The sequence below is a fragment of the Leopardus geoffroyi genome, chromosome B2, assembly GCF_018350155.1.
Source record: "Leopardus geoffroyi isolate Oge1 chromosome B2, O.geoffroyi_Oge1_pat1.0, whole genome shotgun sequence".
Classification (NCBI taxonomy): Eukaryota; Metazoa; Chordata; class Mammalia; order Carnivora; family Felidae; genus Leopardus; species Leopardus geoffroyi.
Window position 1 is genome coordinate 113,418,358 of NC_059332.1, and position 25,509 is coordinate 113,443,866.

Below are 25,509 nucleotides of genomic sequence, written 5' to 3' on the forward strand. Positions count from 1 at the left end.
TCGCTACACCCACTCTCCTCTCTGTAGCTCTCCAGTCCTCTTAATATGAAGACAGAATCCTTAATCTCAGGCTTTAAAGCCATGCAAGATCTGTCTCCTGCCCACTCCTTAGGCCCCTCTCACCTTATTTTACTACCTCTGACTTGCCATCCAGCCACAATGGCTTTCCTTCAGCCCCTGGCATTCTCCTTGCTCTCTCCTGATTCCAGGACTTGAATTTGTTCCTTCTACTCAGAACGTTCTGTTCTCTCCTTTTCACCTAGATAACTCATCATTTTTCAGATCTCAACAGATGGAATACTCTGCTCATATCTCCAACTGCCTTAGTGTAGAATCACATACTTCTTATAGAATCTGTCAGTTGCAATTTAAATTTGTGATTATATAATTATTGCCCGTCTTTACCACCATGCTAAAAGCCAATGGTAGTGACTGGTTTTGCTCATATTAAGTCTCCAGGGCCTCTTTGACATATGTGTATTACAGAAAGAAATCTCAGTAAATATTTGTGGACATTGGTTAAATGAACAAATATATGACTGCCTGACTGAATGGAGAATGAATGAAGACACGTCATAAGCTGGACCTGCGTACTTGTTGTGTTGACTTTATTTGAATTGCTCCCCTCAAACTTTAATCTGATAGCACAGTATATTGGCAAGTAAAATCAAGCATAATTGATGAAATGAGAATAAAGAAGCTAAAGGAATAAAAATCCTCTGTTGCTCCCTAGGAATACAATAAACTCTAGATTTTAACTATACCAACATTGCCAAGGCGAGTATGGGTTTCTTAGATCAAATACGTCCTAAATGAGATACTTGAGGCTATGATGCCACCTTGTGGTGTATTTTTGCATTTATCATTTTCAAAATGCCTGGAACTTCCCTACTTAGAAAAGCACCATTACAGACTATAACTACTGAAAGGAGTGAGATTTTCCTCAACTAAATATTACTGGCATGCCATTATCCCAAAAAGTTTGCCCAAACATATCGTTCATTCCTTTTTGCTTTTTATTGTAATTAGACATCAAATCGATGGAGGAAAATAGTATAATATATATATAAGTTATAAATAATCAAATGAGAATTAACAACTCTGCACACCCAGGCGAGCATCACCAGTATTTCAAAATACTCCTGCTTATTTCTTGCCAAATCCTTCCTCCATCTTTTCCATGAACCAGGAATGACCACTCTCCTGCTTTTCTTTAGTTTACCATCTGTGTATATACCAGTAAACAATATTTTTAATTTAGCATTTAAAGACTTAATAGAAAATGGAATCATTCTGTATTTCATTTGCTTTTAAAATTAAATCATATTTTTCTTGGCTTCATAATGTTGATAAGAGGAGTTTGTAATCCATTTGCTTTCACTACACTGCAGTGTTTCATTTTATGATTATACCACAATATATTTAGTCACTCTACCATTCTTTTTAAAGCTTATTTATTTATTTTGAGAGAAACAGAGACAGTGTGAGCAGGGAAAGGATAGAGAGAGAAAATCCCAAGCAGGCCCCACACTGTCAGTGCAGAGCCCAACACAGGGCTCGAACTCACAAAACCACAGGATCCTGACCCAAAGCCAAGAGTGAGACACTTAACGGACTGAGCCACCCAGGTGCCCTTAGTTACTTGAGGCACATTGAGGTTGCTTCCAGTTTGAGTCCACTGTGATGGTGCCACAGTAAGCATTCTTCTATATATCTCTTGAGGCACTTGTGAAAGGATTTCCCAGGGATTGTCTTGCTGTGTATGAGAACCTCCAACTTTACCAGATAATACCAAATTGTCTTCCAAAGTCATTTTATTGCACCAATTTACACTTCTGCCATTAGTGTGTAAGAGTGTCTATTACTCTATATCCTTGTCAGCACTCGATATTGTTAGATTTTTTTTTTCATTTTTGCCACTTTGATGGGTGTAAACAGAATCTTTTCTAATTTTTATTTCCTGATTACAAAAGAAGTTGATACTTTTTAAAACCATTACTGGTCACCTGTGTTTCTTCTGAGACGTGCAAATTCCAGTCTTTTGCTTCATTCTTTCATTTATCCTCATTTGAAATGCTCCTACGTGTCAAGTACTGACGTAGCCCACGGGATGCAAAGATGAATGTGACAAAGACCCTGCCTTCATGGAGCTTTTGGCTTACTATCACTTCAGAGCTTTTGGGCATCACACTAATTACCAAGACCAAAATACAGAAACAATTTTTGAGCAACTAATGATATGATTATCACTTTGCAAGGCAAACTCTGACCTTAAGGAATTTACAAAAACACAACTTATACAAAACTGTAGCAAATTATATAAAATAATATATATTATGTTACATATAGTATAGAAATTCAGAGGAAGTAATAAGTTGGGAGAAAAAGCTAATCAAGTAGGTCCATGGTTTAAATTGAAGTTGCTTTCCTTTTATGTAACTAATGTGAAAATACTATTTTTCTCTAGCCTACTTACTAAAGGAAGAAGATGAAAAAACAAGAGTCATTTTTTTTTTTAATTTTTTTAACGTTTATTTATTTTTGAGACAGAGAGAGACAGAGCATGAACAGGGGAGGGTCAGAGAGAGAGGGAGACACAGAATCTGAAACAAGCTCCAGGCTCTGAGCGGTCAGCACAGAGCCCAACATGGGGGCTCGAACTCACGGACTGCGAGATCATGACCTGAGCTGAAGTCGGACGCTTAACCAACTGAGCCACCCAGGCGCCCCACAAGAGTCATTTTTAAGTCAATAAAATAATGATCAACATGGAGGTGTGGCAACTATGATTTTTAAATATATAAAAATAATAGTGAAGGAAAAAAACACTCTCACAAATCAACATGCTTAGCCATAAACACAAGTACACTGTGTTTGCTGTTGAACTTATATCTTAACTAAAAGTTTTCCATGTATTTCTCTGGAATCTGGTAACCCCCACAAACTACTAGAGTTGATTTTCACTAAATCTGCCATGCAAAGAATTCAAGTATACCTTTAAAAGAGAACCTGAAATATCATATAATTCCTCTTTGCTTCTATGCAACATTCCCCATGAGCCACGCTATTTGTAAAAACTGGTCTAAAGAAGATACCAATGTACCACCAGAAAATTTGTTGTAGTGTGGGGAGTCTTAAAGAATACAGAATTTAGGTTGGGCAAATCAAGTTGGAATCCTGGTTCCCCCACACACTTGTGTTATTTCAACTAAATTACAAAACTTTCTGAGTCTATGTTTCCTAAACTCCAAAGCAAGGATAATTGTTGTAAGAATTGACTCAATTATTATAGATCAGGTGCTTAGTTCAGTGTTCAGAATCTAAAAAAACTCATTAAATTGTGGATATCATTCAGATTGACTCAGTTTAATTCTTTTTCCACTTCTGTCAGTGGAAATACAGAACTGTGGTTCATACAGAAATAGAATTATGAGGGCTTCACATATATATGATTGTTTTCAAGTAAAGTCTTAGCAATCTATTTCTTGGTTTAATTGATTAAGTAATCCATTCATTTAGCACCAACCATATACTAAGCACTGTACTAGATGCTGGTGAAAGTCCTGCCCTTCCTTTTCCCCACAACCCTTGGTTCCTCTCAGGCATCCTTATATTTAGTTATGCATCAGCCCAACCCTGGATGGATGATGATTTTGTGTTTAAAATTAAATAATTTGACAAGCCCAGAAAAATATTTTTGGTATGCAGCAAATAATCTTTGCTTTCATCTGTGCAGGTTAAATACTTTCTATTCCTTTACCTTTAAGAAACCTATTCATATGTGGAATATTTCTACAAATGGTCCTTCAGCATTTCCCCCGTTTCTCATAAGGACAGAATTGAGCACAATATTCTGGCTCTACAAAGCAGCAACTTTGTGCTATATGTAGATAATGTGATACAGTGTTGCTGTGTCTAAATGATGATATTCTTTAGGAAAAGTGTACTTATTTGACTAAAAATAACAATAAAATAGGTGAAACACAATAAGGATGACACCAAGACTAAATAAAATGAAACTCCATTAAAAAACTAACCAACAAGAGAAATATGCTTTATCCTATTAAAGATAACAGTGCAATTTCCAGACTCTTTCTTCTTTGGCTTATTTGAACCTTACTTGTACTGACTCTTCTCTAGACTTCCCTACTTAGTTCTGCTCTAGTGGAAGTCAAGCCTGCAAACTTTGGCTCTTTATGCTGCACTCAATCATCTCCTAGGAAGCATTTCCACTCTTGGGCCTTCAGTTCTCACCTCAGAGCTGAATCTCCTCAAAACCTATCAATATTAGTCAAAAATCTCACTCCCTGTACAGGACAAGTTCACTTGGATGACCTCTTCAGACCAGATCTAAATGTAACAGCGCCTCCTGCTTTGCCGTGCTCCCAACCAGCACCCTTTCCAAATTAATAGGCCGTAATCAAACCTTACTCATATTCTCCTTTGATTTCCTACACAATTGTGATAGGCAGTCTTATTTGCCGGTTCCTGGTGTGCTGGGGGCCAAGGCTCTCCCTGCTCTGCTTCTGGACATTTCTGTTGTAATTATGTACAGAGGCCGTTCCGTGCTTTGCTTCTTCTCCCACAATGTGCTTGCATTCTAGTTTATTTAAGGGGACAGGCACTGCAACAGGAAGTGTACCTCATTTCCCCACTCACCACTCTGCTTACTGTCTTTCTCTTCACCCACCCTCCTCTCTAACCAGGCTTCCCCTGCTTATCTCACAGGACCTCCACCTTGTTCCCTTCCAACTCTCCAGTCCCTATGTGGGTAAGGCATCCTACCAGGGCCCCAGCAGGTGGAACCCAATGTTTACATTCTCCTATGTGCAACCGACCCGCAGGATGCTTTGAGGAGCAGGGAGTGAACCTGTTGTACATGGGCTGGAAAAAAAAGGCGTATTTTAAATCTGAGATCAAATAACGTTTAAAAACGAAATCAATTTTTATGATTGAATGACACATCCGCGATAAAAAGCAGTTAAAGATCGCAAAACTTTTTTAGGTTGTAGGAAAAAAGGCAGCGTTTCCCTGACCGGGAATCGAACCCGGGCCGCGGCGGTGAGAGCGCCGAATCCTAACCACTAGACCACCAGGGAGCTTGACTTAATGCGTTACTGAAGTGTATTTGCTGCTTTAAAAATCTCTACGTAAATCTGGCCAGTAGAAAAGATTGTGATTGTAAGCCCCACCTACTTGGCTCGGGTTTGGAGTCTCAGCTTCCAAAACTGAGGCACAGTTTCTGCGCTCCGAGCCCAGCACCGAGGCAGTCCCTGCGGGAAAAAGCTGGAGCTTACAACTCCAATCCTCTTCCGAATGCCCTGCTAGAAAAGAGGTCCTGAAATTTCATTGTAATTATGAATGTCTGACTGTGTCGGTGCCTATACACAAGTTAGAGTACTGTAATGTTAGAGAACCTTGTAATTTGCTTTATTATTTTCTTAATCATCTAGCTGCTCTTTCTAAATCTAACCTCTGTCGCTTTCTGTCTTTCCCTCTCACGCAGATGTTAAGTGCCACTAAACATTGTACTCAATCTAGATTGTCACTGGCGGAGCGCATTTCACGTTGTCTTGGCGGGTGGGACACCGCACGCGTCCTTGGCACAAGGCACGGGCTCTAAAGCTGTAGGTGCCCAAGGGCCACGTGGCCTCTTAGGAAGCAACTGTGTATCTATCCTGATGATGACTACTTACTTGGGAGTCAGGCTAACGAAGCCGAGAGAGCTGCGGGTGCCGTGCCTAGTGAAGAACCAGGGACAGCATCTGCACCCGGATCCACCAAACCTTGCCACCCGCTGTGTTTCCATTATCCTTTGTTTTTTGGGTGTTTTTTTTTTTTTTTTTTTTTTTTTTTCAGTGTTATTATCTGGGCAATTGCTTCATCTCTCCGCGTTATGCTCGAGACGCGGCCAGGAAATGATGCAATTACCAGAGGAGTAAAGAAACCTTACAGCCCATCCTCGATTCAGAAACCCTCTTGAAATACGAGCAGAAGGCAACAGGATGTAACTCCTCTTTGAAGTGCCAACCGTTGCAGTTGAACAAATGTAACCCAAGAGACCCCGCTCCGTTGCAAGATGGAAGGAGGCTTAAGTAAAACATAATAAATTCATAATGAACTTGCTCACAACCCCCGGCGCCACTGTGAGTTCCAGCGGGCATCCACCACCGCAGAATCTGGGTGAGCCTGTGCTTGGATATTGTTTCTTGTCTTCAGCAACTCAGAGGTGGTTTAGATTGTTGATAAAATTTGTCTACACTTGTTTAATAATATGCAAACAGGAAGATAAAAGGATTTTTCAGGTCTGATAAACATGGAAATATCACAAGTAATTTTTAAACTTAATTATATTTTAGATAGGACACACTCCTCTTTCCTATATCAAGGACTTTTTAGGAAATCAAGTTCGGTAGGTGGAGCTCTTATCTTCGAAGTGGGGATTACCAGAGTTTAGTAGCAAAGGGTATGGTTTTGAATAAAAAGGTAAAGCAGATATTATTTTTAGAATAATTTTAAGTTTTAATAGGGTTAGTCACAATATGCTACAACAGGACAAAAAGGTGCAGTGAAAATCACCATCCCTCTCTTTTCCCCAGCCAGTAATTTCTTTTTCCCAGAGATAACCAGCGTTAACAGTTTCTTCTATAACCTTCTAGAAACAGTCTATGCATGCACAAGTGAATGTGTATTTTTTCCCAACTTTTTATCTTGAAAAGTTCCAAACCTACAGGAAATTCCAAGTGTAGGAAAATGAACACATATATGCCCTTCATCTGCACTTGTGCTCCCCAATTTAGTAAGATGAGCAACGTGTGACTATCATGCATTGAAATGTGGCTAGCACAAACTTCGATGTTCCATAAGTGATGAATGCCTGCTGGTTTTTTAAGCCTTAATATGAAAAACAAAATAATGTAAAATACATCATTAATAATTTTTATGTTGAGGGGTTCCTGGGTGGTTCAGTTGGTTGAGCAACCAATTCTTGATTTAGGATCAGGTCATGATCCCAGGTGGTGGATCGAGCCCCGCCTGGACTCTGGGCTCTAGGCTGGGCCTGTTTAGGATTATTCTCTCTCTCCCTCTGCCCCTCTCCCCACATTTGTGCATTCATTCTCTCTCTCTCTCTCTCAAATAAAAAAAAAAGTAAAAAGAACAATTTTTACATTGATTACATTTTCAATTAGAAATATATTGGATTCATATATTAAAATTTCACTTTATTTTCACTTTTTAACGTATCTACTAGAATATTTAAAATTATGTATGTGCCTTGTATTGTATTTCTATTTTACAGAGCTGATCTAGAGTCACCAGCTGTTAATATTTTGCCATATTTACTTCTCTTGATCTTTTTTCTGAAGCATTTTAGGTTAGTTGCAGACATCATAACACTTTACTTTTAAATACTTTATCATCTATTTCCTAAGAACAAGCAATACAACTATCATACTTAGGAAATTTACTTTTTTAATGTTTATTTATTTACCTTGAGAAAGAGGAAGAGAAAGCAGGGGAGGGGCAGAGAGGAGAGAGAGAATCCCAAGCTGGCTCTGTGCTGACAGCCCTTCGTCCTGGGGCTCTGAGCTGAGCCAAAACCAAGAGTCAGATGTTTAACTGACCAAGCCACCCAGGCACCCTGGAAATTTAAATTTAATACAATATTAGTATTTATTATACAGTTAATAATCAAATTTTTCAATTGTCATAACAACACTTTTTGTATTTTTTCTTTTTACCCGGGATGCACCCAAGGATTATACAGTACATTTAGTTGTCACGTTTCTGTATTCTCCTTTTTTAAATCTGGAACAATTCCCCAATTTTTTTTTTAACAATATTGACCTTTCTGAATAGTGAAGGACAGTTGTTTCAGAAAGGCCCTCAATTCAGATAAATATTTATTTTGACAAGAACCTTAGGTGATGTGTTCTTCTCAGGGCATTACATCAGAATGTGCATAATGCTGATCTATCACATTATCTTTCATGATCAATGCTGTAGCAGAATAATGGCCCCCATGGGGATGTCCCTATTCTAATCTCCAGAACACATAAATGTGTTACCTCACGTGGCAATAGGGACGTTGCAGATGTGATGAAGTTAAGGGTTTTGAGACACAGGAAATTAATGCTGGATCATCTGAGTAGGCCCAAAATTATTACAAGCGTCCTTATAAATGAAGGAGACAGGCAGCAGAGTTAGTGTCCTAGCTATGTGATCTGAGGAAAACTCACCCTGCCTTTCCTGGCTTTGAAGAGGGAGGAAGGAGACCCTAAGCTGAGGAATACAGGTCCCCTCGAGCCTCCAGAAAGAAAACAGCTCCGCCAATACCTAGAATGAGACTCAGGTCAGACTTCTGGATCACAGAACTGTACGATAATAAGTTTGTGTTGTTTCAAGCCCTTAAGTTTGTGGATTTTTTTTTTTTTTTTACAGCAACTATAGGAAATATACAGTAACTCTGAGTATTTGGCTAAGGTGTCCACCATACTTTGAGAATGTATGAATCTTCTGTTCCTCAGCAAACTTTCACCTGATGGTTTTAGCATCCACTGACAATCTTTGCTTGAATCAATTACTACCATGGTGATTGCAAAATAGTGTTATTTTATCATTCTCATGTAAACAACTTCCCATTCTCTCCTTTCTCTTTTTATTCTCTATTTAATTTTTAAATATCAGTTTGGACTCATAGTCTTTTTCTGTTTTTGTGCTTTTATTCAAGGTATTATAATCCATCACTGTCATTTTTCTTAATAATTAAATTGTCCCAAATTTGGCCAGAAGGAGTCCCTTTAAGTTGGCTCCTGTATTCTTTTGACATGTCACCCTAAATTTTTGAGAACTTCTTTATTTTCTGTCACAAGATGGTCCAGGCACACTCTATACTTTATAGACTGACTTAGGGAGAATTAAGATCTTTATGCATGTATCTTTTCTTTTTTAATTTCTTTGTCTTATTTTTACACAAAGAGGAACGTACTCTACATACTTTACATAAGTTTTTTAAAAAATACCTTTTGAAGTATATTTCAAAAATTCTTTAAAAAAATTTTTTTTAATGTTTATTTATTCTTGAGAGAGAGAGAGAGAGACAGAGACAGAACGTGAGCAGGGGAGGGGCAGACCAAGAGAGGGACATAGAATCTGAAGCAGGCAGAGCATGACACAGGGCTCAAACTCATGAACCGTGAGATCATGACCTGAGCCAAGTCAGATGCTTAACTGCCTGAGCCACCCAGCCCCTCCCCCCCACCAAGGATGTCCATTCTTTACATAAAAAGTTATTCATTATTTTTGATAACTAAATACTATTCCACTGTTTCAATATTTTATTAAAGCCATTTCATACTGGTCATTTGGATTATTTCCAATCTTTTGCTTTCACCAAAGTACTAAAATGAATGACTTGGCCCAACCTAATTTAGCATTTCGTTTTTATTAATTTTTCCCAAAACAACTCAACTTACAGAGTACCAATTTCTGATTTGAAAATGTTGTTATATATTGGAAGAAAAATCATGGCATCCGATTCAAATTCACTTATAGTTATAATTTATTGACAATTTTAGTTTTCAATTTGATTTCAGCCTGACTCAGCTATTCTTCTTAAGTTCATTAATTTATGTATTAAAGAGATATTTATTGACTAATATATGTCAGGGACTATATTAGTCACCAAAGATATCAAGGTGAACAAAATGGGATTCTTGACCTTGAAGTTTAGTCTGGTGGGGTTCAAGTAAATAAGTAATTACAGTAGAGTAGTGAATAGTAAAACACAGGTATGACTATATTTTAATAAATTTATTTAATATATTAAAAATGCACCACTCATCATGCATACTTTGCTGATGGGAGTGTAAAATGGTACAGTTACCCTGGAAAATAACTTGGCAATTTCTTATAAAACTAAACATGCACTTACCACATGACCCATCAGTTGTACTCTTGGGAACTTATCCCAGAAAAATGAAAACTTGTGTTCACACAAAATCTTCCCACAAATGTTTATAGCAGCTTTTTAATAATAGTCCCAAAGTGGAGACAACAGAAAGGTCTTTCAATAGGTGGATGGTTAAACTGTGGTACATCCATAACATGGAATACTTATCAAAAAAAGGAACCTGCTATTGATCCACATAACACCTTGGATGGTTCCCAAGGGAGTTAGGCTGAGTGGAAAAAAAAAAAAAAAGCCAATCCAAAAGGTTACAGATGGTGTGATTCCTTTTACTTTTTAAAAATTTTATTTATTTACTTTTGAGAGAGAGAGGGGAGTGGGGAGGGATGGAGAGAGGGAGAGAGAGAGAGAGAGAGAGAGAGAATCCTAAGCAGGCTCTGTACTGCCAGCGCAGAGCTCGATGCAGGGCTTGAACCTATGAACCATGAGATTACGACCTGAGCCAAAATCAAGAGTTGGATGCTCAAATGACACTAGCCACCCAGGTGCCCCTGGTATGATTCCTTTTATATAGCACTTTTGGAATTATAGAGATGAAAGGGGATTCGTGATTTGCAGGAATTAGAGATGTGGTGGGGAGGAGGATGGATGAGACTTTATAAAGGGGTAGGTTGTGGGAGCTTTGTGGTGCTAGAACAGTCCTGTGTCTTATTGTGGTGAGTAGAATAATCTGTACAGATGATAAATTTGCTTAGAACACACACACACACACACACACACACACACACTCACACATGAGTGTATGTAAAACTGATGAAATATAAACTTGAAAGATCATACCAATATCATTTTTCTGGTTTTGATATTGTACTGGAGTTACCCAAATGTTGCCATTGAGGGCAACTGGGGTCAGTGGGGGTGGTTGGAACCTGAGACTTCCCTACACATTTTTTCCAACTTTTTATGAATCTACAATGATTTCCTTTGAAAAAACCCTATTCAGCTTATTGCACTCTAAATTTCTTTCATCTAACAAAGTCAGACAACAACTACCAGTTCAGTTTAGGGATTCATTTCAGAATTTTAAATGATATCTTAGCTACAATGTCTTTGCACCAGCTTATTTGACTAAGTTTTTCAGAAAATGTAAAAAATATGTAATGAATTCTCAAGCTACTGAACAGACTATTTTTAGCAGAAACAAGACAGAGGAAAGTTTCCAAGAGCAGATATTTATTAGTGAATTGTGAATAAAAGGAAAGGGCAAATTTATTGGGCTTAATCTAAGTAATCAACCATAAGTTCTATGTGCTTACCGGCACCCGGACAGCAATCCATTTCTATATACATCAGTATTTCTTTCTCAATACACTCTGGCAGGCTCCTCCTTTCAAATGACAAGGAGATTTCTACCTCTGCTTTAGATTTTATGACAAGCCGAGAAAAGCACTGAACCATCCACAAAAGGACCATCCACAAAAGGACCTATTGAAATTTTTCTCAAAATTCAAGGTGGTAATCCATGATGATCTGTACCAGTGACACCAGTTGTAAAATTGAACCACTGCCTTCAACACTATTAAATCGTGAACTCAATTCTATCTCTCTAGGTCCAGGATAACTACCACAAACATCCAGAGATGACATTAGTATGTACCTCCTCTGGAACCCCTGAGTTCCAACCAACCTAAGTCAGGTGTGTGAGAGGAGGTGCTTCTGTGCGAGGAAAAGGATAGGTTTAACTACTAAGAGTGAAACTGCTTGGTGATAGTAGACCGAACTCATCACCCAATGCACAATGGCCCTTATGGAGAAAAATTCCAAAGGAGTTTCAATTCTTTCAGTAGTTGTAAATTCATTGCTTATCCAGGGAGCTTTTCATTTTGGCAAAGTGCTATTTGCTGATATCCTGGAATTCCAGTGCAAGGAAATGTAACCAGTGTAGCATTTAAAAACAGACACACTAGCCATGCTTCTTGATTACAAAATTATCTTTAGGTATATATGTAAGAAAAATACTGTACACATTTGCAGTAACAGTTTCTATTGTTTGGTAATGTTTCCCAAAGCCCTCCAGGAAGTTGCTTGGGAGAACACCTGATGCCTGACTGCAGGGATCCAGTTGCCCCCCCACTGGTCCAATTTCTATCCTGTGCAGCACGAAAGAGGAAGGCTAGTGAAGTGACCCATCTTTTCTTCTGTTAAGAGCTAAAGCGATCTCTGCTTCTCCATATCTACTCCAAAGTCTCATCATACAGGGTTCTTTATACCAAAAAAAGCAAGATGACAATTCCACCTAAATTGCCCTACAATGGCCAACAGAGGTAAAAAGGATGGTTTTCATATTTCACAGAGGCCCTCATAGCCATAAAATTAGTGTAGCACTGTAATTTTTCATTAACTCAACATTTACCAAGCACCTACTAGCCAGGTACATGAGGAGTGCCAGGGATACAATGAAAAAACCAACCAACCAACCAACAAAAACCTTTACTATAGTAATGTTTATTATTAAAGTAATAGCTAACTTTTCTTGAAGGTCACATTCTAAGCATCATTCATGGATTACCTCATTCAATCCCTCTATCCACCTTGTAAAGTTGATACTATTATCATCCACCTTTTACAGATAAAGCAACAGAGGTTAAGTAACATATGCAAGGTCAGCACAGGTAAAGCTATAGTCTGAAGTCAGTGCCTGAATTCCTAGAGATTACCATGTTCTTAAGAAGTACACATTCTAATGAGGTTTGATCTTTAGTGTACTAATATTTCCCAAATTATTAAGTATTTCACTTTATCTCTCAATTAAAATTTCACCTTCCATTTATTTATGTATGTATTTTATTTATTTATTTTTAAATGTTAACTTATTTTTGAGAGAGAGAGAGAGAGAGAGAGAAGGAGGGTGCAGAGAGGGAGGGAGACAGGATCCCAAGAGGGCTCTGCGCTGACAGCAGAGAGCCTAATGTGGGGCTCAAACTCACAAACCATAAGATCATGACCTGAGCCGAAATCTGACGCTTAATGGACTGAGCCATCCGGGGGCCCTTCACCTTCTATTTAGAGCAGCACTCTTCAGAATAATTTTTTGTAATAATGGAAATATTCTATTCTGTCCAAAAGAGTAGCCAGTAGCTGTGTTTGGCTTTTCAGCACTTGAAATGTGGCTAGTTGAATGAAAAAACACATTTTTAATTTAAATTTAAATTTAAATGGCCACAGGGCACCTGGGTGGCTCAGTGGGTTAAGCAATAGACTCTTGATTTTGGCTCAGGTCATGATCTCACATTTTGTGAGATCGCAAGCCCCAACTTGGACTCTCAGAGCCTACTTGGGATTCTCTCTCCCTTTCTCTGCCTCTCCCCTCCACCTCCCCTTGTGCTTTCCCTTTCACTCTCTCAACATAAATAAATAAACTTAAAAAAAAATAAATTGAAGTGGTTACATGTGGCCAGTTTTGGACAGCACACATCTAGAGGATAAGGAAATGATTTTATTTCTTCTGGTTTCTCTATAAAGACAGTGCTTAGGCCAATCAATAAATGCTAAGTTAATGAAAAAGAGCTAGTGAGGAATATTTAAGGGGGAATTTTCTCTCCCTCTAAGCTGAGGAGCACAAATCTTTATTATACCAGGACTTCCACTGTGATGTTATAATAAGTATGTGATACAGTATGCAGTCCTAGAGAAGTTCATAAAGATATGAAAAAAGATACTTAAGTTACCTCCAGTGCTTTTGAAAGGCTGACATTTTATAATAGATGCTTATTACTTTTAAAATACATACTCAGTTATATCTTTGTCTAATAAAAAAAGATCACCAGGTGCCTGGGTGGCTCAATCAGTTAAAGCCTCTGACTCTCGGTTTTGGCTCAGATCATGATCTCTCAGTCCATGAGTTTGAGTCCCACAGCAGGCTGTGTGCTGACAGAGCAAAGCCTGCTTGGGATTCTGTCTTCTTTTCTCTCTGCCCCACCACCCCCGCCCCCCAAATAAATAAAAATAAACTTAAAAAAATCACTAGTTTCTTGAGAAAACATAGGAATGTATATAAAGAAAAAAAAAGGAGACTCTGGGTGGCAAAAGGATGGAAAGAGTCAAGAATTTCAGCTCAATGAACATTTCTGCAAATGTCCTTCTACACACTGCGTTCTAAGCAAACTTCATAACTTTTGTTAGCGTGAGCAACTGCTAAATTCTCATTAGGTGACTTCACTCTGTCACTTACACATCACAGACACATAAACATTTCTATAAACATAGCTGGGTTATTCTGAATCTGGGGGCAAAATACCATGACCAATAATAGGTATCTTTTGGATATGAACTGGGGCTCTAGATCAAAGTCCTCTAAGTGGCCAAGTCATGTGTCAGTGTTTCCTGACTCCTAAGCAGTTCAGCTGCCACCCTTCTCCACATGCTCAAGAAATCTTCCGGATGTTATCGGTTTGTACCGCTATGGAACATGTCTTATCTTTGCCCATTAAAAAAAAAAAAAATTAACCTTAGATTTCCAGATCATAAAAGCACCGATCAAAGAAGTGTGAGAGTGGCTCAGTTTCTCTGGAAAGCCCAAACAATGTTCTTTTGATTCAATAAAATCAAGTCTTTGTAGTGTAAGTGGAATTTTCCCTCGAACATAATTAGCAAATCACACAATGCCTAAAGATGTAAACCGGAGGCCCCATTTTATACATGTTCAGTGTAGAATTGAGCGATTATTCCGTTTCTCGCAAGATAGTATAACATGACCTACTTGCAACTGAAATCCAAAAGCCACCACTGTTAAATGCTTGGCTCGGCCTTTGAGGAGAGGCTGATACAGCATCAGCAGCATCAACAACGCAGAGGAGGCCACTATCTAGTGGGCCTGTGTGTACGGCCTCTGACACACCAATGTTATCAGGCCAGCTGCAGACTCCGCCGTGAGTTGCATTGTGTGTGTGCAAGGGTAAACCTCAAGATCAAATCCTGCTAGTCATCTTGCAGTGCTGGTCATGGGACCACAGAGGAAACAGCTCCCAAGTGGGGATGGGAAGCTCACAGGCACTGCCCCGCTGCTGATGCAAATCCTCCCCCCAACCAAGGCTCTCTCGGGTCTCTGCCAAGTGTCGGCCTGGAGGGCCCAACTGCTACGTCCCGACCGCTGTAATGATTATAATTTGGCAGCATCCGGGATGCAGTACCAGGAACGGGAACGGGAGGGGGAGGAGATGGTGGGCCCCTTTGCGAAACGTAACGCCGGAAAGGACAGAAGGATGAATTAATTGTGGCCAGTAGCCCCCAAGCTGGAAGGAAACTCAAGGTTTTAAGGCCCGGGGAGACGCTTTATAACTTCGGCTCTGCTCTCAAAGCCTCACTTGAAGCGCGGTGCCACGGCAGGCCAGCCGTAGGGGATGCGGCCCGGGGCGAGGTAAGAAGACCCTCCCAGGCTCCACCATCCGGCGTCCGGCCTCCAGGGTAGCAGCGACCTGGCTCTCGGAGGCGTCACAATGGGCCGAGGCCTGCGGAGGCCGCGCGCGCAGCTCCCCGGGGCGGAGCCGCGCGGCCGGGACTGGGGCTGTGCCGGGGCAGCGGAGACTGCAGCAACCGGGGGTGGCCGGGGCGCCCAGCCTTCCAGCTCCGAGGTCGCCGGGGCGGGGAGGATGCCGCAGCCCGAGCCGCGGAGCCCGGCCGCCGAGCTTTCTAGCCCCCGCCGCCGCGGAGGGGCGCAGAGCGTGGCGCGGGCCGGGCGGAGCTAGAGGCGGGCGTCTGCACCGCGTCGCGCCACCCGCAGTTCCCCGCCTCCGGCCGGGCCCGCGAGCCTGTCGCGGCCGATGCCCTGACTGCGGGCGCAGCTGCAGGGTTGGCAAGGCGCCGCGCCCGGGAAGAGGCCTGAGGAGTCCTGGCGGCGCCCGAGTCCATCAGCTCCGGACGCCGGTCCCCTGGGGCACGCGCCTCGCTGCTCCTCCTCCCGTCCCTGCTCCTCCTCGCCGCACGATCCTCCCCCGACCCCTCCTTCCACCCACCCTAGAGGATGCGCTCCCCCGCGCCGAGCAGCAGAGGCCACCGCTCCCAGAAATGCGTGCGCCCGATCCCCTTCTCCCGGACCCGCGGAGCCGGCGCCCCCGCCCTGTAGGTAGGTGGGTGAGGCGGGGACCCGCTCTCGCAGCCGCCCGCAGCTGATGCTGCCGCTGGGGAGACGAGGGCAGCCGGGGCCAGGACCCGCCAAACTTGCCTCCTGCCCGGGCTCGGCAGAGCCCTCGGAGGTGTGCTAATGGCGCTGGAGGCAGACCTCGTTAACCTGACAACCTCTTGTGGAGCTCGGAAGGCCGAATGGTGGCGAAGGAGAGCTTGACCCTTCTCCGCTTACCACCCCCCCCTTCCCCACCCCCGGCCCGGTGGGCTGCGGGCGGGGGTGGGGAGGACCGGTGGGCTCGTGGCTTATTTGGGCGGTGGGGGCTGGGGGGGTACCGTTGTATTTTCAGCAGCTCAGGTGAAAATATGTCACCGTATTTTTTCGGCTGGATGAGCAGATGCGTTCTTCCTGTTTTAGCCAAACGTGTAAGCACGCAAAGCGTTATTTCAGCGGCACGTAGAAGTAGCGGTGGATTTTTGTATATTTCAGAACTGGCTGGCTGGTATATAAAATTGATGGCTCAGTCCCCTACAGTCAACATTTTAGGGCCAGTTAGGGAAGGTCAGATTATTATTCCAGAAGTCAGATTATTCCGGACGTAGATGAGGCTGGGGTATTCTGCTGCTTACTCGAGGAGCTTCCTGCTTTCCTAAAGCGATGTGTTTTAAGAGTGGCAAGTTTGATACAGGTGTCGGGAGTTGAGAATCTGCTGGAAGGATGCACCCGGGCGGCCAGCAGAGGCAGTCTTGGGCGCAGCCTAGCTTCCAGCTAGGTGTTACGGTTTGTGTTTTGGTTTATGAATTCTTTCTTTTCTCCCAAGTGTGAAGTTCATACATCAGGGCTTTGAGCACGATTCTCTCTTCTCGGGCTGTCCTTTAAAAAAATAGTTTTATATTCAGCAAGAAGCTTTAGAGTTTTGGAAAGTAGATCATTGTGAACTCCAATTTTATATTAACGTGTTAAGTAAGGTTTAGAGCTTTGGAAAATGAGCCGATGTCAGCTCCAGGAGGACAGAGTCTTCATCTTGTTCAATTCTGTAATGCAATGCGTCTGATGGATAATGGGCGCTCACGAGTTATTTGTTGAATGAACTGTGTTTTAAGCTTCATCTAAAGACAATTGAGGATTACATGTATTTGTCCTGTGGCTTTTGAAGTTTAACTGGATTTTAAAAATTGCCTCTTTTACAAAGAGTCAAATTAAATTCTCTTGACAGTTTTAAGTATGAATTTTGGCATTCTCAGGACCACATGCTATCCTTTAATTGTGTTATTAAATGAGGTAATTCTCTTCCACTCCTAATATAAGTGCATTTCATTCTAAGCTTGCAGATTTTTTAACGTCGTTGATAATCAGACATATTTCTAATAAACTCTCAAATACAATTTCAAGAATACATTTCATGTTTAAAAGAAGATTATGTTACTCTAGAGGTAACAGTGATGTGGTTAGTAAATGACATATTAACTCTGGTTGATTTGAGTTGTTGTGGATGATCTAATTATATTTTATTACAGGTAAAGATAAAAAAAAAAAGCATTAAGAAGTGTCTGTGACTCCTGTTTCAAAATATATGGTATACCCATTTTCAACTCTATAGGTTTTCCTCAGTGTATAAGCATATTGATTTCCAAATTTGTCAAATTTTGGAAATCAGGGATTTTGAAGATCCCATGTCTTGATGCTTTTAAATTTTGTGTTATCTTGGAAAAATCTAAGGATAACTGTATCATATTTCATTGGCTATGTTTTTTCACTATGAAATTTCCTGTTTTGATTTTGTTTTTATTTTCCTGTTATATAAGTTTTATGAGTCAGTCAGTATTAACCTCTTTTCAGTAACTTTATTTAACACAATTATCTGGGAGTAGTCCAGTCATTTATTTTCTTTTTTTTTTTCTTTAGTTTTTTTGTCATTTAAAAAAATGTTTTTAAGATTTTATTTTTAAGTAATCTCTATACCCAGCTTGGGGCTGGAACTCACAACCCTGAGATCAAGAGTCGCATGGGCCAAGAGCCAGCCAGGAGCCCTTTTTTTTTTTTTTTTTTTTTTGTCATTTTAATACCTCATCACTATCCTCACTACATACTACCCAAAAAGCTTACTTTCATAAAACTATGGTAAGCCACAGTTTATTACTATTGCTCTGCAGCCTAGTTGGGCTCTTCCTAGATGGGGAGGAAATCAGATTTCTATGTAAAAGATCGTAAGATTGGGGGAACCAATTGTGAGAGGGAACATATGAAAAATATTATGATTTATTAAAAGGAAGCAAAAATCCTCCCCCAAATAAAGATAATTCTATTTCATATCTTTGTAATCAAGAATATTGAGCAGGTAATTTACATGGCTTTTACTTGTTCACTTTAATTTCTCAGAAGAGCCCTCACCTATGGTTACCTAAACTCTTTTTACTTTGTTGCAGATAATAAACACTTATTTGTTCATTTGACAAATAGAAATTGAGTGCTTAGGCTGTGCTGACACTCTTGGCCTTGAAACCATCAAGTAAGAGCTAGTTTTTAATCTCAGAACGGGAGAGGCATTTCTCTGTGTGTCCTGCATCCAAATGCGCAATGTCTCTGATTGGATGACTCACAGGGCCCTATCTGGTGAACCCCCAACACCCTGCCCCCATATGCACTACTGGAACGCAATTCTAAGACTCAGTATACTCTCTCCTATCTTTCTGTATCTTTCCCAAGATTTTATTGTCAAAATTTCTATCCCTTCCTTTCAAAATGTTATTGACTGTCCTTTTTTTTTTTTTTTAAATCACAGTTCTTTTGTATCCCAGCCCATAATTTTTGTAGTTGTTCTTTACATCCAGTGGTATCTACCCAATTTATATATGTTGGAACCAAAATTGTTATGGTTGCAGAAAAAGTATGGAAAAGAAAATTTGTATGACTTTGAATTTCAAATATGGGGAACTGGTGGTTGAAGAATAATTGTTGTCTATTAATGTCCTCTGAACAATGGCATAGAATGCCTTTGTACATACCAGAGAATATCAGTTGTCTGCACAAAAATTTGATCTGAATCTCAACTGGGAGAAATGACGCGTACAGAAGGTTGGCAGAATAAAGGCCATTAAGTCCACATATTCCATCCCAATTCTAGGTGTTAGACCAGCAGTCGAGCCAGATTTTCAGAAATGATGTGGTTTGGTTACCTTGTTTTGCTTCCTTTGCACCCCGACCCCCTCGGTTGTGCTCACGCTGAAGGATTCTGCTAATAACAGCAGTCACAAGAAACCTGCTGTTCTGTTACTTAGAGTTGCGGTTACCAAGATCATGGTTCCTTTTGCAGCTCTTGTGTGAAGACCCAGGCAAGTTCCATTTAGTGATGAATGCCAAAGAAAAACTTTACTTCCCCTGCACCATTATTATGTCTTTTTTTCATCATGCAAAACTAGGATGACATAATTGATTATATTTCCCTTTTTGATTTGGCAACATACAAATGCAGAATCAAATTTGCAACTCAATTTTAATAACCTTGTAAAAACTTATGACCTAATATTGATGTTCTGACTTTTCCTTGGTATTGGGCTTCTGTTCTACCTTGTTTCTCTTGATTCTGATTTTTATATAATTATATTTTCCCACTTTATTGAATTTATTATTTAAAGCTGACTCACATCCTTTGTGAAACAAGGCAAAACATAACACACAAAACCAAATGAAAACATTTGCAGAATTGATCTCTGGACACATATGTTTTTGATTAACAACTTAATTCCATTAAATATCATTTGAACAAGAATTGAAAGTTTAGTATATTTGAGCTTATACAGCCAAATGGAAAACAGTGTGCCTTAGCTTAGCAAAACTAAATTCCTCTTATTTATTTATTTATTTATTTATTTATTTATTTATTTATTTATTTATGTTTATTTATTTTTGAGAGGCAGAGCATGAGCAGGGGAGGGGCAGAGAGAGAGGAAGACACAGAATCCAAAACAGGCTCCAGACTCTGAGCTGTCAGCACAGAGCCTGACGTGGGGCTCAAACCCACAAACCGTGAGATCATGACCTGAGTCAAAGTCAGTCGCTTAACCGACTGAGCCACCCAGGCGCCCCAAAATTCCACTTATTTATATTTGAGTTTATATAGCCAAATGGAAAACAATGTTCCATAGTTTTGCAAAACTAAATTCCACTTATTTTGTAACTATTAAATTCATGTCCACTTACCACTTATTTAAAATTGGTAAAACCATTCAATTTAAGTCAGTCATTTCTGGAGTATCTGCCTCATCTGTTTTGTTAGGCTGAACAGGAGATTTATTCCTCCTAATTTTTAGAAAGTTATTTTAGCCGAAGAGCTACCCTAAACTAGGTTAACACTCATCATAGTGGACCTCAAATCTGACCTCTTTCACATCAGTAATTTATTTGATTCATCTTTGTTTTAATAAATCAGATTAATAGATTCTTCTAGAGCCTCTTTTATTTACCAAAAATTTAAAAGATCAAGCTGAGTTAATTGACCAAACCTTCTTGATTCTGATACTTCAATAACTACCTGTTAAGTTGGTTGAATTTAACGAGGTAGTTATTTACATTTATATGATGCCAAGTTCAGTTTGATATGTTTGTCACCCAGGTCAACAGATAGATTGGTCCTTCTTAAGGTGCAGTCCAGGAGCCTTTGGGGCAAAAATAATCTGAGTTGAAAAGTGCACTTTGAGGTACGCTTGGGTGTCCCAGACGGTTGAGTGTCTGACTCTTGATTTTGGCTCAGATCATGATTGATACCAGGGTTGTGGGATCAAGTCCTGCGCAGGCTTTGTGCTGAGCGTGGAGCCTGCTCAAGATTCTTTCTCTTTTTCCGTCTGCCCCTCTCCCCCTGGCTCTCTCAAAAACAAACAAAAAAGTACAACTTTAACCATTAGAGTGGTTTGGAGAGAGATGTGGGCAGATTTTTACATAGAAGCATTTCATTTCAATAACCTATGTGTCTTTTTAAATTTTTATTTTAATAGTAGATAATACCTTTTTAAAATTTTTTTAAATGTTTATTTTTGAGAGAGACACAGAGCGCAAGCAGAAGAGGGGCAGAGAGAGAGAGGGAGACACAGAATCTGAAGCAGGTTGGGCACAGAGCCCAATGTGGGGCTCAGACTCATGATCTGAGCTGAAGTCGGCTGCTTAACCAATTGAGCCACCCAGGCGCCACCCTTTTTTGATTCAAAAGGTACAGATGGTATGTAATAAAAGGACTCTCTCATCCTCTTTCCCTGGTTACCTGCTTCCCCTGTTTACTGGCAACCAATGCTACCGGTTCATTGGGATCCTCCAGTGACATTTTATGCATTTGCAAGCAAATATGAATGTTCAGTCTGCTTGTTTTATCTACTAACCATTTCTCGAATTCCCTTCTCTCCATTCCCACTGCCCTTGTTTGGCTCCTCAGATGCTTTGGACAGTTGCCTGCATTTTACTTTCTGCTACATTTCAACTCTCCACATTTCAGCCAGTCTTCCTTCTACACTTCCCTCTTCGGGGGCACCAGGGTGGTTCAGTTGTCCAAGCATCCACCTTAAGGCCAGGTCATGATCTTGCGGTTTGTGGGTTGGGCCCCATGTCAGGTTCTGTGCTGACAGCTCAGAGCTTGGAGTCTGCTTCAGATTCTGTCTCCCTCTCTCTCTGCCCCTCCCCTGCTTGTGTTCTCTCTCTCTCAAAAATAAATAAATATTTAAAAAAATTAAACGTCTCTCTTCATACCTTCTAAAGGATTCCCATCCTACACAGGAAGGAGTCCACCAGAGATCTTACTGGGCTCTTGGGCTCTGGAGGAATTCATCTTTTACCCCTTGTACCTCTCTGTCATGCATTTGGCCTGCAGTTCTTGACTCCCTCCCTTCCCCACTTCACCCCAAATTATAGACCTTTTATGACAATCCGATGAAAGTTCATGATCTCATCACACACCACACACCATTTTGCCTGCACATCCTTCTTTTGGATCCCAAATTAAGAATCCCTACTACCATATAAAACTACTTGTCACTTCCTGCATATGCATAGCATATGATTTTTCTTCTCCATGCTGTTCCCTCTGGAACACTCTGTGCTCCCATTTTGCTTAACAAGACACACTCACTTCTGGTGTCATCTCCAGGGGGCATTCTTAGGTGAGATTCCATAAACTCACGGAGACTTCCCCACGTAATTTAGCGTCCCAAATTGGTTTCCATACTGGGAATAGGCATTTCTCATAAATAGCAAAATTGCTTTTCTAGTAGAAATTAACTATGACTTTGGATAGCATGTTATGATCAGTTAAAAAAGAAAAAAGCCCAGGCTGAAGCTTTCATTTAACCATTCATCCCTCTTCTACTCTCCCCTACCCCCAGTAGAGTACATGTCTATCATTTTCTTTTTTTTTTTTTAAGCTTTTTTTTTTTTTTTAATTTTTTTTTTTTTCAACGTTTATTTTTATTTTTGGGGGGACAGAGAGAGACAGAGCATGAACGGGGGAGGGGCAGAGAGAGACGGAGACACAGAATCGGAAACAGGCTCCAGGCTCTGAGCCATCAGCCCAGAGCCTGACGCGGGGCTCGAACTCACGGACCGTGAGATCGTGACCTGGCTGAAGTCGGACGCTTAACCGACTGCGCCACCCAGGCGCCCCATGTCTATCATTTTCTCTAGCATCCCTGACTTTACTAATTCTCTCTCAAACATTGTGTTAACAATCTTTTAAGATAACTTTTGTTTATTATGGCCCACATCTGGGAGTGTGTCTTTTGTGCCTCCGCCCTTGGGTTTGCCTCTGTGATTGGTACACAAAGTGGCAAAAACCTCCAGATAGGGTGCCATTAAACATTGACCCTGTCAGATGACACAAATCATCTGGAGAGAGTGGTCCATCCTAAGAAGTGACTTCTAAGCATGTGAAGGAGGTATTTTTAGTTCCAAGCCAAGTAATCAGAGGGTGTCCTGTGTGCTCAGTTTTATTGCAAAGTGCCTGGCACGAGGTAATTTGCTGTTGACTGATTAACAGAGGATTTAGAGAGTAAGAATATAATAGTGTTTGTTCAGCACTGTTCATGTGGAATCCTGACTGGTAGATGATTCTGATCACTAATCAGGTATGCCTTGTAGAATAGGAAAAAATCGTGAGATGACTTTGTAGTTATGAGATCCTTCCAGATCTTTCATTTTCTTTCTGTAATTCTCACCTCAGCAAACTTCATATTTACTGATTTGTTTCCTCAGACCTGTTGATGCTAGGAATTGAGGGTGTCCTGAGGAGTAGTCATGAATATTCTAGCCATCAGATAAAAATAGCCCCTGCTGTATGATATAAAGCACAATTTTAGGCTGTTGGGAGGGCCTGCTCATTCCTTATGGTCCCGGTGTTTACATCTGAACCCTCCTCCCTAGGTCTTGGTGATTCCCTTAATACACTGCCTGTTTACTGGGTTCCACTGAAACAGTTCATGAGTAGCCCTCTGATCTCTCAAATCATGGCACTTTCCAAAATAGTTTGTTTAATATGCCTTAACTTATTTAAAAAAATTTTTTTATCGCTTATTCATTTTGAGAGACAGAGACTGAACACGAGTTGGGGAGGGGCAGAGAGAGAGAGAGAGGGACACAGAATCTGAAGCAGACTCCAGGTTCTGAGCTGTTAGCACAGAGCCAGATATGGGGCTTGAACCCACAAACTGTGAGATTGTGACCTGAGCTGAAGTCAGATGCTTAACCAACTGAGCCACCCAGGCACCCCATATGTCTTAACTCTTTTAAAAGCATTCTCTAAGAAATTGTTTTAGTTTGTTCAGACTTCTGTAACAAAATGCCATACACTGGGCGACTTGTAAACAGCAACATTTATTGCTCCCAGTTTAGAGACTGAAAGTCCCAGATCAGGGCACCAGCTTGGTCGAGCTGTGGTGAAGCTCCTCTTCCAGGTTGCAGACTGCTGACTTCCCATTGTGTTCTCACATGGGAGAAGGCCGAGGGATCTCTCTGGGACCTCTTTTATGAGGGCACTAATCCCATTGATGAGGGGTCTAGTCTGACCTCATGACCTAACCACTTCCCAAAGGCCCCACCTGATATTATCCCCTTGGGCATTAGCTTTCCGATAGATGAATTTGGGGGTGGTGGAGACACAATCATTCAGTGTATAGCAGGAATAGGAAATTCACAAATCAGTAGCTACAGATAGCCAAGACATGAAAAAGTATTCAACTTCATTGTATCAAAGAAATGCAGATTATAATTAGATTTTAAAAGTCCATGACAGTGGTGGGAAGATTGAGGTTGGGTCATATTCCTTTTTTCATAGACGGTGAGAAGGTATGTTGGTATACTTTATTTTGTTTATTTTTTAATGTTCATTATTATTTTATTTTATTTTTTGGGAGAGTGTGTGTGGGTGGGTGGGTGGGGGAGGAGCAGAGAGAGAGGCGGGGACAGAGGATCTGAAGCAGCCTCTGTGCTGACAGCAGAGAGCCTGATGCAGGCCTCGAGGTCATGAACTATGAGACCGTGACCTGAGCTGAAGTCAGACGCTTAACCGACTGAGCCACCCAGGTGCCCCTATGTTGGTATATTTAGATTGACAACAGTTTAGCTAATAGAATTTTTTGGCACCAGTGGTTCTATCCTAAGAGTGCATCCTAAGGAATTCAGGAATGAGGCTTAATTTCAGTGATTACTGTACTGTCTTTGGGCGGCATGTGAAATGGTTGAGGGGTTAAGAGGAGGGGTTCTGGAGCCAGGTGCCCCACTTGGAATCCTATTCCACCTTTTACCAGCCCTGTGAACTTGGGCAAGTTAATTTCTCCTTGATTTTCTCATCTATAAAATGAAGATAATAGTATCTACCTCCCATACTGTATTGAGAATTAGATAAGTTAATATATGTAAAGTAGAGTAACAGAGTAAGCAACTCTAAGTGTTAGTTGTTATCAAGGGTGATGATTTGAAAATTTGAGACAAATCCAACAGTGGAGTCATGTTTAAGTGATGGTATACCAAAGACCCTAATTTGATTTTAAAACATACCTGCATAGAAGAAAAGACAGGAAAGTGACAAAATAGTAAAGCTTTTCCCCCCTTGATGGGATCATAGGTAATTTCTGTTTTTCACATTTTTATTATCCATATGTATTACAATGATACTTGTTAGAAATTATAAAATTAATGTATCATAGGATCCTTATATTCTCGATGTTTCTTTATCAAATGTATATTCATTTTGACATATTTTACTTTCTCTTCCTCCTTTCAAATCTGCTAATATTTCACTTCCCCAACATTTTCACCCACATGCCATCTGCTTGATATTTTCTTGCACTTAGCTTGCTTGTTTTGTGTATAGATCAGCCCCAAGGCTAGTTCTTCAAGAATAAGTAGACCAAATGAAATGATTGATGACATTTTAGTGGTGGTGGCTTTCTCATGGAAGTTTAAGCCAGAGAATGCAGCTGCCATGATAATGGCTCTGTATCTT

The 25,509-nt window shown here is 40.6% G+C and overlaps 1 protein-coding gene and 1 non-coding gene across 8 annotated transcripts in view; one reads left to right on the forward strand and one right to left on the reverse strand.

Annotated features, from left to right (window-relative positions):
• Positions 1 to 5,027: 5,027 nt before the first annotated feature.
• Positions 5,028 to 5,099, reverse strand: TRNAE-CUC. Its single transcript has one exon. It is a non-coding gene; the product is annotated as a tRNA-Glu (tRNA).
• A 776-nt stretch (positions 5,100 to 5,875) lies between these two features.
• Positions 5,876 to 25,509, forward strand: part of NCOA7 (nuclear receptor coactivator 7) — a 165,329-nt gene continuing 145,695 nt past the window's right edge. Inside the window, exon 1 of one of the 7 annotated variants that reach the window (XM_045499481.1) lies at positions 5,876 to 6,183. The gene's annotated coding sequence lies outside the window, so the exon portion shown is untranslated. Of the gene's footprint in view, positions 6,184 to 14,898; positions 15,327 to 15,763; positions 16,032 to 25,509 lie in introns of those variants that run through there. The other 6 variants (XM_045499482.1, XM_045499478.1, XM_045499479.1 and 3 more) reach the window with 6 other exon arrangements.